Here is a 15,733-nt window from a genome sequence, read left to right as displayed (position 1 = left end):
AAAGAAAGAGACAAATCTATATTTCTTTCTTTTCTAATGTGTTATTGCTAATATAGATCCAAATCAAATTTCTCGTGGCCGTTACGTGGAATGTAATAAAGACATCATTGGCAATATTAATTGAGTGTTTCGTCATTCCCTTCTCTACTCCGCACAGTAGCTGATAAATTAACTACAGTGCAGATTTCCTCACGATGTTTTGCTTTATCGGAAGAGAGACTGAAGCTTTAATGGAATAACTTACTTATTTAATTACGACTCATATTTGTTAGTAACACTTATATCTAGGTTAGTAAATACCATAATAAAAATTAAATTAAATTAAAATAATAATAATTCCAATTTCAATTAATTAACAATAATATTTAAATCGCAGTTCGGTTTAGATTTCCACAATTACAGTACAACTTACACATTAATATAATTTCAATCTAAAAAATTTTGAGTACTCAGGTGCCTTTTATTCGAATGCTAAAAAACTTTCTCATTGGTTTTTATTATTTACCAACTATATTGCGCAGAATACAATATATGCAAAAGGCATAAGAGGCGGACTGATACTAAGAGCATTTTCTATCAGTTAGCCTTTGGGTTATACAGATAAGGTTATATGTAGCGTATGTCATATAAAACCTATAAAAATTTTCCTAATCCAATCTTCAATATAAAATCATGTGTCCAAAGAGTCATTCACCCTGAATCCGTATTAAACTGGGCTAAAACAAAACGATGCACGACCGGGGCAAGGTGAAGGCCGCAAAACAAAAGACGAGCATTGGAACAGTTTGAACACATGTATGCTTGTATAGCAGAAACACACGGTGGTGGACAGACAGCACAGAATGCTACTCGGTTACGTGGCGAGGCAAAAAGAAGTTAAGAGAATTTCGATATATATAGAGCTGATGAAATATGACGAGTTCTTATAAGTCACAGCCTTTAGACTATATTAATCACTTGGCTCGTTTTTAATGAAATTATTCGGCGGATATTTTCCTGTCTTTTTAGTGCTTGCCTCTAAACCGAGAGGTCCCGGGTTCGATGAAAAGTCATGGTCGGGTCATGATGAAAAATGATATTTTTCTGATTGGCCCGGGTCTTGGATATTTATCTATATATGTATATGTTATAAAATATAATATCGTTGAGTTAGTATCCTATAACACAAGTCTAGAATTTACTTTGGGACTAGCACAATCTGTGTGATTTGTCCGTATATATTTTTATTTATTTATTTATGCATGTGACATGGTACTTTTAGTGTATTATTTTTTGGTTTCCAATAAAACGTACTGGAATACGTTTTATTGTTATATTATTCAGCCTTATTTATACATTTGTAATTTATAAGTATTTATAACTTATTTTTAAGTTAAACCGTTATTAGTTTAAATTAATATAATTTTGTGTTTTTAATTTTACTAAATCTTATTATATAATCAATAAATCATTCGTAGGATTTTGTTTGTAAAATAATATTATTCATAGAAATAAATTATCTTGTACTATTAGAAGCATTTTACTCATACCTATAATGTACGTCTATAATCTAGAAATTTATGGATTTGAATTCCAGTGAATGCTTGCTTTGCAATTCAAAAAAGATTTATGTATTTAACTCATCATGATGAGTAAAAACATCTGAACAAAGCAGATATATTGTGTTAATTTTGAATATCTTAAGTACAAAGCTTATATTAGACTTTCCTCATTTGTTGAAAACATTATAACAGTTTTCAGTGCAATTAAAAAGCCTCGAATACCTAGATTACTTTTCAGTAACTACTCTAACCGTTTGGCAAGATTACTAATTGTAAAAAAATGTTCTTTCATGTCATCGCCAGGGTAGATATTTTTTGTCACACCAAAAGAATCAACTGTCACACCTCATCATCTCGCAATATGCGCGTGCGCCGTAAGGCCGGTGGTCCCATATTTCACGGCTCCTGTCCGTGCCACCTCCCGATTCTTAGTGTTGAGAAGCTGTAACACTCGTTATAAAATTATTTTATACTGTACGCCATTTTGTTATGATAGGCCGTTTAAAATTTAATCTTTCGTTTATTGTTGGTAAGTTGTGTACTTATATGCAAACATTGTTTGGTTAGTAATCTGTACATACATTTAGTAAATTAGAATAAGTAATTGATAGATCGGTGGCCAAAGTTATTTCATATATTTATAAGAAATTTATAAAAGTTAAATTTAATATAGGTACTGTCGTAAAAAAATAGTTTAAACATTTCCTTATTTTTATGATACAAGTACTTATGACCTGTTATAGCAATATAAGAATTTTTATATATCTGTAATTTCGACACATTTTTTTTAAATAGAAAAAAGTAATTTAATTCATACTAAATTTAGTATGACCGATAAAGTTGAAATAAATAAATAAATAATAAAATAATAGAAACACACAAACCAGTTCACAATTTACTTTGTATAGTTTTGCCTAAAACAATATCGTTGACAGCAGACCATACTTACAAGACGTCACCATTTCTGATTAAAAGCTAACACGTAATAAAGCGAGCATTACTCTTGACAATGTAGTTGTAAATTACTTACTGTCGCCAAACAGCACATCACTGTGAATTGTTCAGATTCCACACCAGTGTGGTCCATGTGATGGCTATTTTAATATATTTCTTACTTTTTTATTGGTTAAAAAACTGTCCAAATCTTACCACCACGTGTTGCTGGTTAAAATATATCCGAAACATGCTTTGTCAAAATAAACATAAGAGTTTATGATTTTGGCCACTAGATTAAGTAATTTATTTATTGCCCCGGCCTCTCATTATGAATGTAATGTACATATAAACCTGTCTCTTGAAATAATCTATCTAATAAAGAAAACCGCATCAAAATCCGTTGCGTACTTTTAAAGATCTAAGCATACATTGAGACAAACAGCGAGAAACGTCTTAGTTTTATATTATGTAATGACAATTTAAGTTAATTTTGAATGTACCTACTTAATCTTCTATCGAAAAAAATCTTAAGAATGTCTCACACTCAATGAAAATATGTACGAAATAATACTGGTTAAATAATATTAAGTTTGGACCATTGGGAAACGAGCGGGTATGAACTTGTGTCCTATTGTGTGGACTTGAAACAATGATCTGAAGCAATGAGTGCACGAGCCAGCGACACGAAGCATCCACAGTGGTCACAATGGGACAAAACTTATATTACAGACCAAAACAATATTTTAACAACACTGCGCAGAACTGGATAGAGAAGGTCAGTGATAAGATTATCCCACTTTTTATAGGCATTTCAACGTTATTAGTTCTTTTTTTAAAAATAAATTATATAAATATACAATCACTATTATTAAATGGTCATTACATGCCTTCCGAGGATAAATATCTTGCACCATTGTAGATGGCACGTCGTCTTCGCAGACTGGCTTCTTATGCAGATTTTATGAGGTCCATCGCCGAAAGCAGCTGGAATCGCTTAATTGTTCGGATCAGACGGCAAAAACTAGTCATAATGTTTGTGTAACCCGTCATGACAGCCTTCAGTATATGCGTTATATGATACTAAATATAAAATGGTATGTGATTAAGTATTTCTTTACTCAAAGTATTGAACGATATTCGATGAAATTTGTTACAATAATTATAGAATCCTAGCTGTATATTAACATTTACTTCAGTCAGCACAATTATATTTTTTGTGATTAATGTGTTTACTGATGCCAGATTACTAATTTCTGGGACCAAAAAAATTGTGTGGTAGCCAAATAGGTCGCTTTTTATTGCGTTTTTTTTTCAACATGATTTTCTTTTGGACTTTCACCCCCTATTATAGTCTTTTGGGGGTTAATTTTTGAATGGGAGTCCTTGACTTCATACAAGCGATTTAGCCGTGAAAGCGGAATAGACAAAGAGACTTTTCCATTAAAAATATTACTCTGGATAACTTGCAATACTAGCATACGCTTTCATGTGACGGTCACAAACATTATAGTTGTCACTCGAATTTCGAGGAGTTGTTCATTTAGTTGGAGCCCAGGGTCCGCAAAATCACAATAGTATAATACTAAACTAGCCTGAAACCCCTTCAGAGAAATCCACATCAGGTACAAACTACCAGGTTACGTGTACCTGACACATGAGCTGAGTCACGATATCATCTCTTGGAAGAAGTTCACAATATATGGGCAAGCGTATCTTGACTGTGTTTAGGCGCCACCATAAAAGTGTTAATTGCACACTAACCATCGCACTATTGTTCTGATTATAGTATATGGAACGTCAGGGCATAGTTTGCTTGTATTGTGGCAATATTGTCGCGCCCTAAGCTCTGACATAGGCCCTAACGTAGTACTAAGCGAGAGTCTAGGACGTGCCAGCCAAATTTCCACAATATTATCTGTACATTATATCACTATCACTATCAATACATATTATAAAACAAAGTCGCTCCCCGCTGTCTGTACCTATGCGTATGCTTAGATATTCAAAACTACGCAACAAATTTTGATGCGGGTTTTTAAAATAGATAGTGTGACTCCCGAGGAAGGTTTTGGTGTGTATTTTATTATGGTTTTACCTGAACGAAGCCGGGACGGGCCGCTAATACACTAGATACAAAAATTAAAAAAAATAGAACGCACATTTTCGTCTTTCAATGTATTGATCGATAAATTTCTTTGCGAGAGGAAAAGAATAGATATTTTTCGAAAACAGTGTTCGAACAGGGCAACATTGAATGCTAAAATGGGTTGTTTGGAGAACCCTCTAATTTTAAGTCGGTTAAGCCAATTTATCTGCAGTTTCCAACCATACTCGTCGAAGCAGACATAACAATTAATTGATATAAGTACTGAAGGCGCGGCGAAGATAATTGTGGCATAATGCCAGCGTGACTCACTAGGACCTGTTACATGGAGAATTCATTTATCTATGACGTCATACCACTTTTATAGAGTAATCTTTGTATTCTTAATAATAAGTAGAAATAATGAAAAACTGATACAATAAAACCTCAGATATATGTAACGTGTGAAGGGGAGAAGAGATTAGTAGGGAGACGGACCCTGGGTTTTGATGTTCTATGGCTGAGGAAGAAACCGTTAACACAAGAGAAGTGTTCCATAAACACAGGTTGGGATCTCACGCAGCTCGAAAATGTTTACATCGGTTAGGTCTATCGATGTTACTAGCGGCTTTTTACTCTTTTTACTACTACTTCGCACGCGTAACAACATAATAAATTACACCTAAACCTTCCTCAAGAACAACACTATCTATTGGTGAAAACCACATGAAAATCCGTCCAGTAGTTCAGAGTTTATCGCGAACAGAATCAGTAGAGGACTTTGTTTTACAATATGTTAAGGATAAGGATTGTCACGTATAAGGCTCGTGTGGAAATGAAGTAATGGTTAAAGTTATAATAGAAGAATTTAATGGTTATTAAATTGTAATTCGAGTCGAAATAATAAATATCACAACAGGACAAATTACACAGATTGAGTTAGCCCCAAAGTAAGTTCGAAACTTATGTTGTCACTAACTCAACGATACTATATTCTATAACATATACATATACATATAGACCCAGGTCAATCTGAAAAAGATTATTTTCCATGTGGACCTGACCGGGGATCGAACCCGGGACCTGATGAAAACGTACAGAAAACAATAATACAACATACGTGCAAAGAAATTTAAATAGTAATATTGACGGTTAGTTCCTAGAAATTTTAACTCTAGCTTAATTTTTATTCTACATCTTTTTTACTTAAATACGATTAACTTTTGCATGCGGCGTTCCCTCATCAATTTCCCTTTGGAAACTTTTGTTTTCTAACATAAAAGGTCTATGACCTTCTCTATACACATTCTCCATATACTTGCAATGTTTGTTACCGCTTCGTAATAAGTTCTCCGTAATTTCAAAACTAATACACGAACAGCATATAAACGCTTTTCAATATAAGACACTAATCTATACTATTATTATAAAGAGGTAAGCGTTTGGGAGTTTGTATGTTTGAGGCGCGTAATCACCGAAACTACCGAACCCATTTCAAAAATTCTTTCACCATTGGAAAGTTACATTATCCAAGTTTGCTATAGGCTACATTTTATCTCAAAAATCCCACGTGGGCGAAGCCCCGGGCCACATCTAGTAATTCATAAATTACATTCACAATTAATTAAAGTCAGTCTCGATCGTAAACACGCTGAGTGCATCCCTAACTCTCGACATCAATATTCAGTCGGAGCGTTTATTATCATATCTCATTATACGAGTTAGTGCTTGTACAGGCCGAGAAACCCCCCTTCTTAGGTTATGACCTCAAGAGAAGCTCTAAATTTAGATCTTATAACAACACTACAAAATAAACCTTAACACTACCAATTAAAGGCTATAATTCTAATCAAACTGACCAGTTGTAAAGTCCAAATTCAGTTTATAAATGCAATTTGGAAATGGGATCGTAGTAGATGTTACCCTTAGGGGGTAGGGTGGTGTAACCGGGTGCTTTACCACTATTATTTATAAGGGGTGGGTCAGCCCTGATAGATACATAGATATGTTGCAGTATGCCTGTAAATCTGTTCTATTAATTAGAAAGTTCGTCAAGTAGCCGTAGTCTGAACTTTTGTTTGTGTGTTTGAACGTTTTGTGCCCGTAACTATTGATGCTTGTACGTTTGGATATGTCAGTAGATATTTTGTAGGAACCTAAATAATTAAAATACAAGCATGTCGTACTTTAAAAAAAAATTAAGCAAATGCTGAACGATATCACATTACACCATCTTTTCATAATATTTATTCAATTTTTTTTATTATCAGAATTTATTTTAACTTATTACTTACTTTTATTACTTATTTTTATTGTCTCACAAATCTCGGACTTACTTTAGGACACCACATTTGTCCATAACATATCCAGTTTGTTTATTTTTTAATAAAAGCTACAGATAAATAAAAATGAAATCAAATTTTCTGACAAAAACAGCCTCCACATAATTTTTAAATAAATTATTTTTGCAAATAAACGTTGTAGTAGTCTATGAATTACTCTTTTATACTGCTCTTAGTAAAGATACGCCCTGAGTAACTTCATTTAATCACAAGATGATAAACAGCCTAATTAACATTATACAGCATTTTGAGGTGTAAAAGAAAAATAATTAGAATTGCTTATATCTTCATGTGGAATATTAATTTCACGGCTATCTTATTACGGAAGTTAATGTCTCATTAAAAACGTTTGCACAGGACCACGTGATTTGAATCACCTGTCGACCAAATATTTTTTACATTTTTTACTATTGTTCGGAATTTTCTCTCTTTTGAGCATTTTTAAGGTTTCTTCCCAAATAGTTTCTACTCTGCGCTATTCTACTTTTACTACACCGCTGTTCGGACGGTCTTTCACCCTACCACCATCTGCTGGGACTTTTTAATAAACGGTAAAACTGCAATGTTTTTTATAGTTTTACACGATTTGTCTTTTAGATGGTAATTCGTGTATGTAACTTTTTTTCCTCCACTATTCCTAAACGCCTGCATAGATATACATGCACTTTCCGTAATGTAGGCTACGAGACAGCTAAAAATGCAGTTATGTTCTAGTTTTTGTCAAATTAGCTATTCGATTATCCAATGTTTTTTTATGATTCTCTGTGATTTTTTTAATTCGTACAATATTTTATGAAAAATGTTTGTCAATCCATGTCAACAACTCGACAAAAATCAACTACTCGACAAAAATAAGGAGCGCGTATTTTCACGTATCGTGATAAACAATGGAAACAAACCCCGCGTGATAAACGAATGTTCACAAGTAAATCTACTTAACTCACATTGTTAGTAATTTACATAAATTACTCTTAATCGTGTACTTGTTTTAATTTAATGTTTGTTAATAGCTTTGTTTCCACATAAAACTGTTTTCGACTTAATTGCTTTGATGATAAATTAAATGGCTTGATGATTAAAAACTTTTCGAGTGTGTGTGTTTAATGAAAAAATAAATATGAGTGCAAACATGAGAAAATCTTTGGGAATTAGTAAATTTTTGAACTGTGACTCTGTTTTAATCAACTTTCGAGTTAATTGCGTCTAATTCAGTCGATTTATCAAAACAGACCATTTCAAAGAGTCGGATTAATATAACTTTCTGAATGTTTCTCGACTTCCGAAGCTAAGAGTATAGGCCATCCATTGAAATAATAGCACTAGAAGTGGCAGAGCTCGCCTATTTGGCATTAATAACGTTAGACAGCTAACTCATCTCAGATTAGACCATGAAAAAAATTAGAATACATTTTTTTTCATGTATGTACTAATCTGATATCAAGGGCAATTGTAGTAAAACAATGTATGGTAGGTACGTACATTTTAATTGTTTCATTGGACTTTGAAAATATGCACAAAATACACTACTAAAATATATTCAAAAATGTTCATGGAAGGAGAGTAAAAGATTTTGCCCAGTAGTGGGACATTGTTAATAAAAAAAAGGTATGATTTTATAATCTGTTGACGTAATTCGGGAAAAATTTGAATATAGCAAGATGGCATATCTATCAACTTGTATATTCGTATCTCTGTGAGGCCATCAGATAAAACTCGATTAATCTGCGAACTTCTTCTTATTATAATAAACTAATTAATGATGGAGAAGAACAATTCATTATCGAGGCAAAACTGCCTTCCGAACAATAATGATAATGAGCATAATTAATTATACGAAGTTCGTTGAAGACGTACTAGGAGAACATTAATTGTGAGTTTAGTTTATGTTGCGATTGGATGCGGTATTGTCAATATATTTGCACTCTCGTGTTGTAGTCGTATTTCTTATTGTAAGGGTTGTGGTCATTATGTCGAATGAAACACACACAACAACTTTCTTGGCTATATTAAATAAAGCGGTTTATCAATGCCTTCTTTCTCCATTTCACACACTAGCTATATATGTACCTAATAATATTAGCAATCATGTGTGAAATTTATCACTGTTTACTGTTTAGAAAGTCTAATACATAAGGTAAATAGTTGCAAGACACAAATATAAATGCTATATTCATAAATTCTGTTATAAATATATATAAATTCTGTAAATATAAATTCTGTATTTGCTATTTATTCTATTATAAATAGCAAATACAGAATTTAAATATATTTGACAATACTGCGATCGGATTAGGAAATTATAGAAAGTCATTTAAAAGTGTAATTTTCTTGTCATATTTAATCGACAGTAGCGACTCTCTCACCTGGCCAGGTAAGTTTGTGAACCTATACTGAGTTCATAGTCTATTTGCTGACGTATAATTTTTTATATCGTCATAAATTGTAGATCGGAAAAGGTACATTTTCCAGATATCTTAGTATGGACACGACCGTATATAACAAAATATAAGTAATATAAGTGAAAGTATTGTATTAATGGATTAAAATATTTAAATTATCCATTTTTAATTGATTGGAATCAAAATATTTCTACCATATAAAAATCATGTTAAATATTAACTTAGTACTGATTTCTAGAAAAATATTAAAATCACCGTAACTACCTAAACATTTATAATAATGCCATCAACGTGTCTGAGTACATTTAATTATGACATCAATTAATCATATTTTAAATATTACACTACCACAGCTACTTTCTAGTTACTTCCCATAAAATTTAGTCGTAAATCTCGCCACACAACAGTTCCGCGCCGTTTAAATACTGATTAAAGAAATAAAAACAACTCAGAAATTGAGTCACGGATAACTCGCGAATAAGTAAGTAAACTAAGTTCAATAATTAAACAAGTAAATCATCTGTTTGACACAGAGACGTGTCTGTGTGTCTGTCAAATTTGTATCAACCCTACGGTTAGGACGGGGTTTGAAATAAATATTTATTATTATATGATTCTAACACAATTTTCAGGGGATTAAGAAAATGTTCGTGGGCTTTTGGCAAATAAAACTTTTATTTTATTTTTTCTAAACATATCGTTTAATGTAGACTCGCAGCTTTTTGAATGAGAAGGTAAGTAAAATTAAGATTTATATTCAGACCAGCTGTTGGTCGCAGCTCCGGCCGAGGTGGTGTGCCGACCCGCCTATGCTTGGGTATAAACATAATAAATTATACCTTCCACAGGAATCACACTATCTATACCAATAGATTGTGTGATTCCTGTGGAAAGACTATTGATTTTCATTCGGTTTCCACCAGGAAACCGCATGAAAATCAGTAGTCATTAAGTATATCGCGTAAAGACATACGTGGCAGAGGTCTTTTTTATAATATGTACTGACCGCCCGTCCCGGCTTCGCTCGGGTAAAAAATATTAATTTTACGGATATCACATCCAACATATTCTTACGTGAATGTAAACAAAGGGTGGGTTAGTGTCGCGATGGTACCCTATTTCCGTTTATATTTAGATGATATTGTTATCTTTTCTATTCGATTTGAACATTAAAATTAATAATAATATAACTAAAACTTTTTACGTCTACCTACCGACATCTAGTGGCAAGTAGTCGCATACACACTAGTGTAATTAAATTATCAATTATTGTTGTTTTTCTAATCAAATTTGAGAAGAAAGACCGATTAATGAGTGAACTAAATTCATTTTAGTTTACTTTGTGGTCGATCTTGGAGTCTGGCGTATGGTTCCATTAAAGATAGTATCTCCCATGGATGTCCTACGAGGTGACAGCTTTAGCAGCTGATAATACTGATATGCAACGTCAAGCAGAGGGGTCATAAAATCAATCAAATCACCGTCGAATCTTCAAAATTTTCTCTCATCTTCGTATGTTATATTCGGAGCTATAGCACACTAAATCTAGCGTAAAAAAAAACAATTAGATTTAGCTGTTTTTACAACGGGCTTTCTGCTTGATGTCGTCAGGCAGAAAATACGTTGTAACCCTCCTTGGGAATGCTAATTCCTATCAGCTGTTAATGCTCCCTTAGTCGACTCGTACAATATCCACTGCAGGTTATGGAGTAGCCCTATTCAAGGGCAGGACCACACGCCAGGAGTGGAATCTATAAAACTATATGGTTTACTTTTCTACGCCGACACCGAACTTCGCAGCGTCAGTGCCGAATTAAACTGACGCTGCGAAGATATGACAGAGAGAGAGAGAGACTACGAAGTACTCAAAATAAAATTTCATTTAACTCGTAAGTACTTTGATTTCAATACAGGTTGTGCTGATATAGGAGAACGATAAGCAACAGATTTTGTAAAATTAACATGCATTTACACCCGGGCGGGTTTCCGACTCGATACCAAGGTACAGTCGGCTGTCAACTACCCAGCCTGGACCTTTATTCAGTTCTCATAAGGCCCAATTTGCTATGACTTTGTTTAATGTGATGTACTGACCGTACTAAGGTTACATAAAGAGGTACAACGCTCATTAGGCCGCGGTATCGGCCATAAATACATTATTGCCGGGTAGACCAAGAAGGAGTGGAGGTGGGGGGAGGGGGTGGCTGGTTATCGAATTAAAACTTTACTAGCAATAGAGTTGAACGTATTAATACACCATGTATAATTCTACGATTTGGTGCGGTCCCTTTGGTTTTAAGGCGATTTTAAATAAAATCTGACAGAAAGTGATATAAAACCAGATGGTTCTTCTAACGAGTTGTCATAAGTAAGTGAAGAAGAAACAAGTGGGAAAGTGTTCCATGGGCTCCGATGCTCTGTGGCTGAGGATGTAACCGGAAAAACGCTGAGATGCGATTGAGTCAAATCTCAACTTTCTGATATCAAACACACCTATACCTAATACACGTTCCTTTCGTGACACTATGATTGTCATACGATGACGTCTTTGGAGAAAATTCTGCAGCAATTAATGTAGTCTAAATGTCAATTAGTTGACTTGAAAGCCTGAGATTTAAATATTGCCATGATTGCTGAGTTATAAGTTTTTTATAAAATTATTTTAACTTTTTTATTTTGGCTAAAAAGTATCTAATAGTCACCACTACCAATAATTATTTGGAACAATAATACGATTCAAAAGCTTATAATACAAATAAAATAAAACTACGTACTATAAATGCAAAAGTTTGTGACGCAAATTCAACTTTGACCGATTTTTATGAAATTTGGGACACGGGTAGAATATGTTATATTCTACCAAACACAATAACAAACACATAGTGTACTTTTTGTCCCGAAATTCCCGAAGTGGGAGCGAAGTCCCGGGGCGTAGCTATATTTTCAGCATTGGCTATAAGAAAAATATTTTCAAATCACTTTTAAAAAACAAATTATTTAGAAGAACAAAAATACGTATCAAGTTCTATGTGTGTGAAAGAAGTAAAAATAAAGACACAGACGAAAATTTAATAAAGTCATAAGTCTAGCATCAACATCTAATAAATAATTAGACAATACAAACATAAAATGATTTAATCAAACAGTTGGAGCGGAGCGTGCAGCGGGGCGGTGAGCGGGCGGCGGGCTGTGCGATCGAGGTAAGGGCGCTGGCTACGTAATTAGATTTCCAAAGTCCGAATACACTGCTCGTACTTGTCTTCATAATAATGTGAAGCGACCATGAGTCTTGATACTTGTAATTATTGTACAATAAATTTTAATGCCAACTTCTCTATTTGGGCATTTTTGAACAAAACAGCGATGATAAACCTTTTTTTTACTATTTATTTTAAAACAACACTAAAAGGAAAATTGAAAAAGAAATTGAATAGATTATCTACTTAATATCCTTTTTAATTACCTTACGTTATTAATTTACGTTATAAATTAAAATTTTAGGTAGACTATTTTAATTTAGACTTTTACTAAAATCTTAACGATGTTTGTTATTACAAGTTAGAGGCAAAACGAAAGATTTTTTTGTTTAGAACATTTTTCTTTTTTGGTTGAGGCAATTACTCCTCGCACACCAGCGCCATCTCTCTTTTTTATTATATATTTTTTTTATTTCTTAGCGAAAATTAAATAAATAATTCATAGTTAGTGTGCGTGGAGAAAGCGCTTCAAAGAACTTTTGAGCAAATTATAAATTATATATACACAATTTTTATATGCCACAATTAAGAGGCTGGAATAGTAGCGCGTTTGTTTCTAAATAAAAAAACATGCATCTTTTGTATCTTGAACTTGTATCATGTTCTAATGACAAGATCAAGACTATTCGCTCCGCATTTCGCATCGAGGTATTGGATATTTAGTTTGCTTTGGGCCGAGGGGCGCGGGGGGTGGGGTGCTTAAGTCCAACTATAAATTAGGAAGGGTACACTTTCATTAATCACCCATACGCCGTTATTATTAATTAACCCGCTTCCAAACTACCGAAGGTATTATCGATCCAACCTAATGTCAACTTTGCAGTTTAAAAATTTATCTAATTCGGTAATTGAATTCGAAGAAATGATATATTTTCAAGTGTAGAACAATGGTGACTTGGTTCGTGACGTTTCTAGAGACTTAGACTACTCCACACTGTCGCCGAAATCAGACACATACCGACGCCAATGCGTGAATAATAGTATAGTTAGTATGAGTGTTTTTATTTGCCGCATTAAAAAAGGAGCAATTTGTACCGAATCTGCCAAAGTTTAGTAAACTTTTCGACAACAGCGTGGAGCTGGCTTTAAGTCTCTTGCCGCGTCACGATCAAAGTCACCTTATGCCGGTGGTAATATGATTATGAATTCTATTAAACTTACCAACATTTATTATAGCAAGCAACACGAGAGATCGTGAAATTAAATGTAAATATATTGTTACACTTTTGTTGAGAAAACCTTAAGCCGCCTCCACGCAATCGTGGCGCAGTTAGGCGAACTTCGGCAGATGCGACATTCATTGCCGGTTTTTTTTTGCGGTAAAGAAAAGCACTCATATAAACTACGCCAAGTTCGTACATTTGCGTCGGTGTCTCTCTGAGTTTGCCGATAGTGTAGATTTTTTGTAAATACCTACTTTACTTTCAGTATTTTTATTTAAACTTGTATAAGTAATTTTATTTACAAAATTTATCTCGAGTTACAAAAAATATATATATAATACAAAAAAAATATGAAAAAGTGGTTACGAATGAACGATCAAAGTCAAATTCAATCATTTTTATTTGTTGTAAAAGTTGTGATGTCGTCTGAATAAACAATTATTTCGGGCGAGAAAAAGTTCGTAGCACTTTCGTAGCCGATAACTAATGCTCGTAATAATCGTAGAGGGTGGTGTAGCGTTTCGTAGCCTGAGTTCCGAGATAGATAACTTTTTGTAGCGAACTTTAACATAATTGATTTTTAAAGTAATTTTGTGAATAGAATAACTAATTTATTACGTATAATAACTATGATAAACTCATTTATTAACCGATTTCCAATAATGGAAGAGGTTCTACGTTTTAGTGTATAATCTTTCATGATACTCACGATCTTGCGTGTTGGATTGAAAGTCAGTTCAATGTTTTTTCGTTGTTAAAATATTGTTATATTTCGTTATATTTGACAAGGAACAATAAAAAAGATTCTGTCTGAAGTCTGGATTTGATCTTGCCATTAGACTAGTTTCTATAACACTAAGATAAAGTAAGTAAGTATTTTTTTACGTTTTATAAGGTACTTAAATATGACCAGAGGAAGTTATCAACAAGTTTATCACGAACTATCCATTACATCTGTTCGGACTTGTTAATTTTTAGCCCGACCCAGACTCCGATATACGAGACGTAGTCTGATGTGATCTATTACGTGTCGAATGTCAATGCCATCCGAAGTGACTATCACGACTCACCCACCTACATACTGAGAGGTTAGTGCGGGTTTGCGTTTCATTTTTCACCATTGTGCTGCCATTGTGACGCAACGACAATCACACTGCAATATGATTGGTTCGCTGCGTCTCACTTCGAATTCGATGGTGAGAAGTGAAATGCAAACCCGCACTTCGCCCACTGAGCCTTCTATGTAAGGTAAAGGTCAGCACACGAGCGTAAAAAAACAACCTACAGTACATTTTTAGCCAAGCGCTAAATTGAAAGACTGTTCTAATTGTTTAAAAATGTAGTCCTTCCGTTATAAAATAATAGAGGTTAGTTTTTTTTATATTTATCAGTTTATATTTTAAGAATTTTTATTATCACGTGATGTGATAAAAATAAGTATTTTTTATTAGAAGTAAGTAAGTATGACTTTTTTTTTTCTTTCCAAAATATAATATACTAGCGACTGAGCCCGGCTTCGCACGGTAGCATTTATGTAAGTATATTATGTATAAACCTTCGAAAATAAGTTATTCCAATAATTTTAAAAACTGCATCAAAATCACATAGCTTGGTTAGAAGAAAGCTTAAAAACTGATAGACGCGGAAGGCGACTATGTTTTATCTATGCTTCACCGCAGGGCTTCGCTCTCGTGGGAATGTCGGGATAAAAGAGGTACTATTGTGTTATTCAGGTTACCGTGTACCAAATTTCATAACAATCCGTTCAGTTGATTTTGCGTGAAAGAGTAACAAACATACATACACACATCCTCACAAACTAGGATTAGTAGGATACTTAATTTAACAAAATCAAAGCCGCTCTCACACACGTAATAGGTCCGCGCAATCAATTATTAACGAAACGGTAACTTTCGGCCTGCAAGTTGGCCGGATATAAAGTTGTGACGCCATTTATCTATTTATGTAATTGCCTCGGCGTCTCGCCCCGGATAAGACGTCTGCTATTCTTG

Source organism: Plodia interpunctella, chromosome 13 (genome assembly GCF_027563975.2).
Source record: "Plodia interpunctella isolate USDA-ARS_2022_Savannah chromosome 13, ilPloInte3.2, whole genome shotgun sequence".
Classification (NCBI taxonomy): Eukaryota; Metazoa; Arthropoda; class Insecta; order Lepidoptera; family Pyralidae; genus Plodia; species Plodia interpunctella.
Note: the sequence above shows the minus strand (reverse complement) of the source record.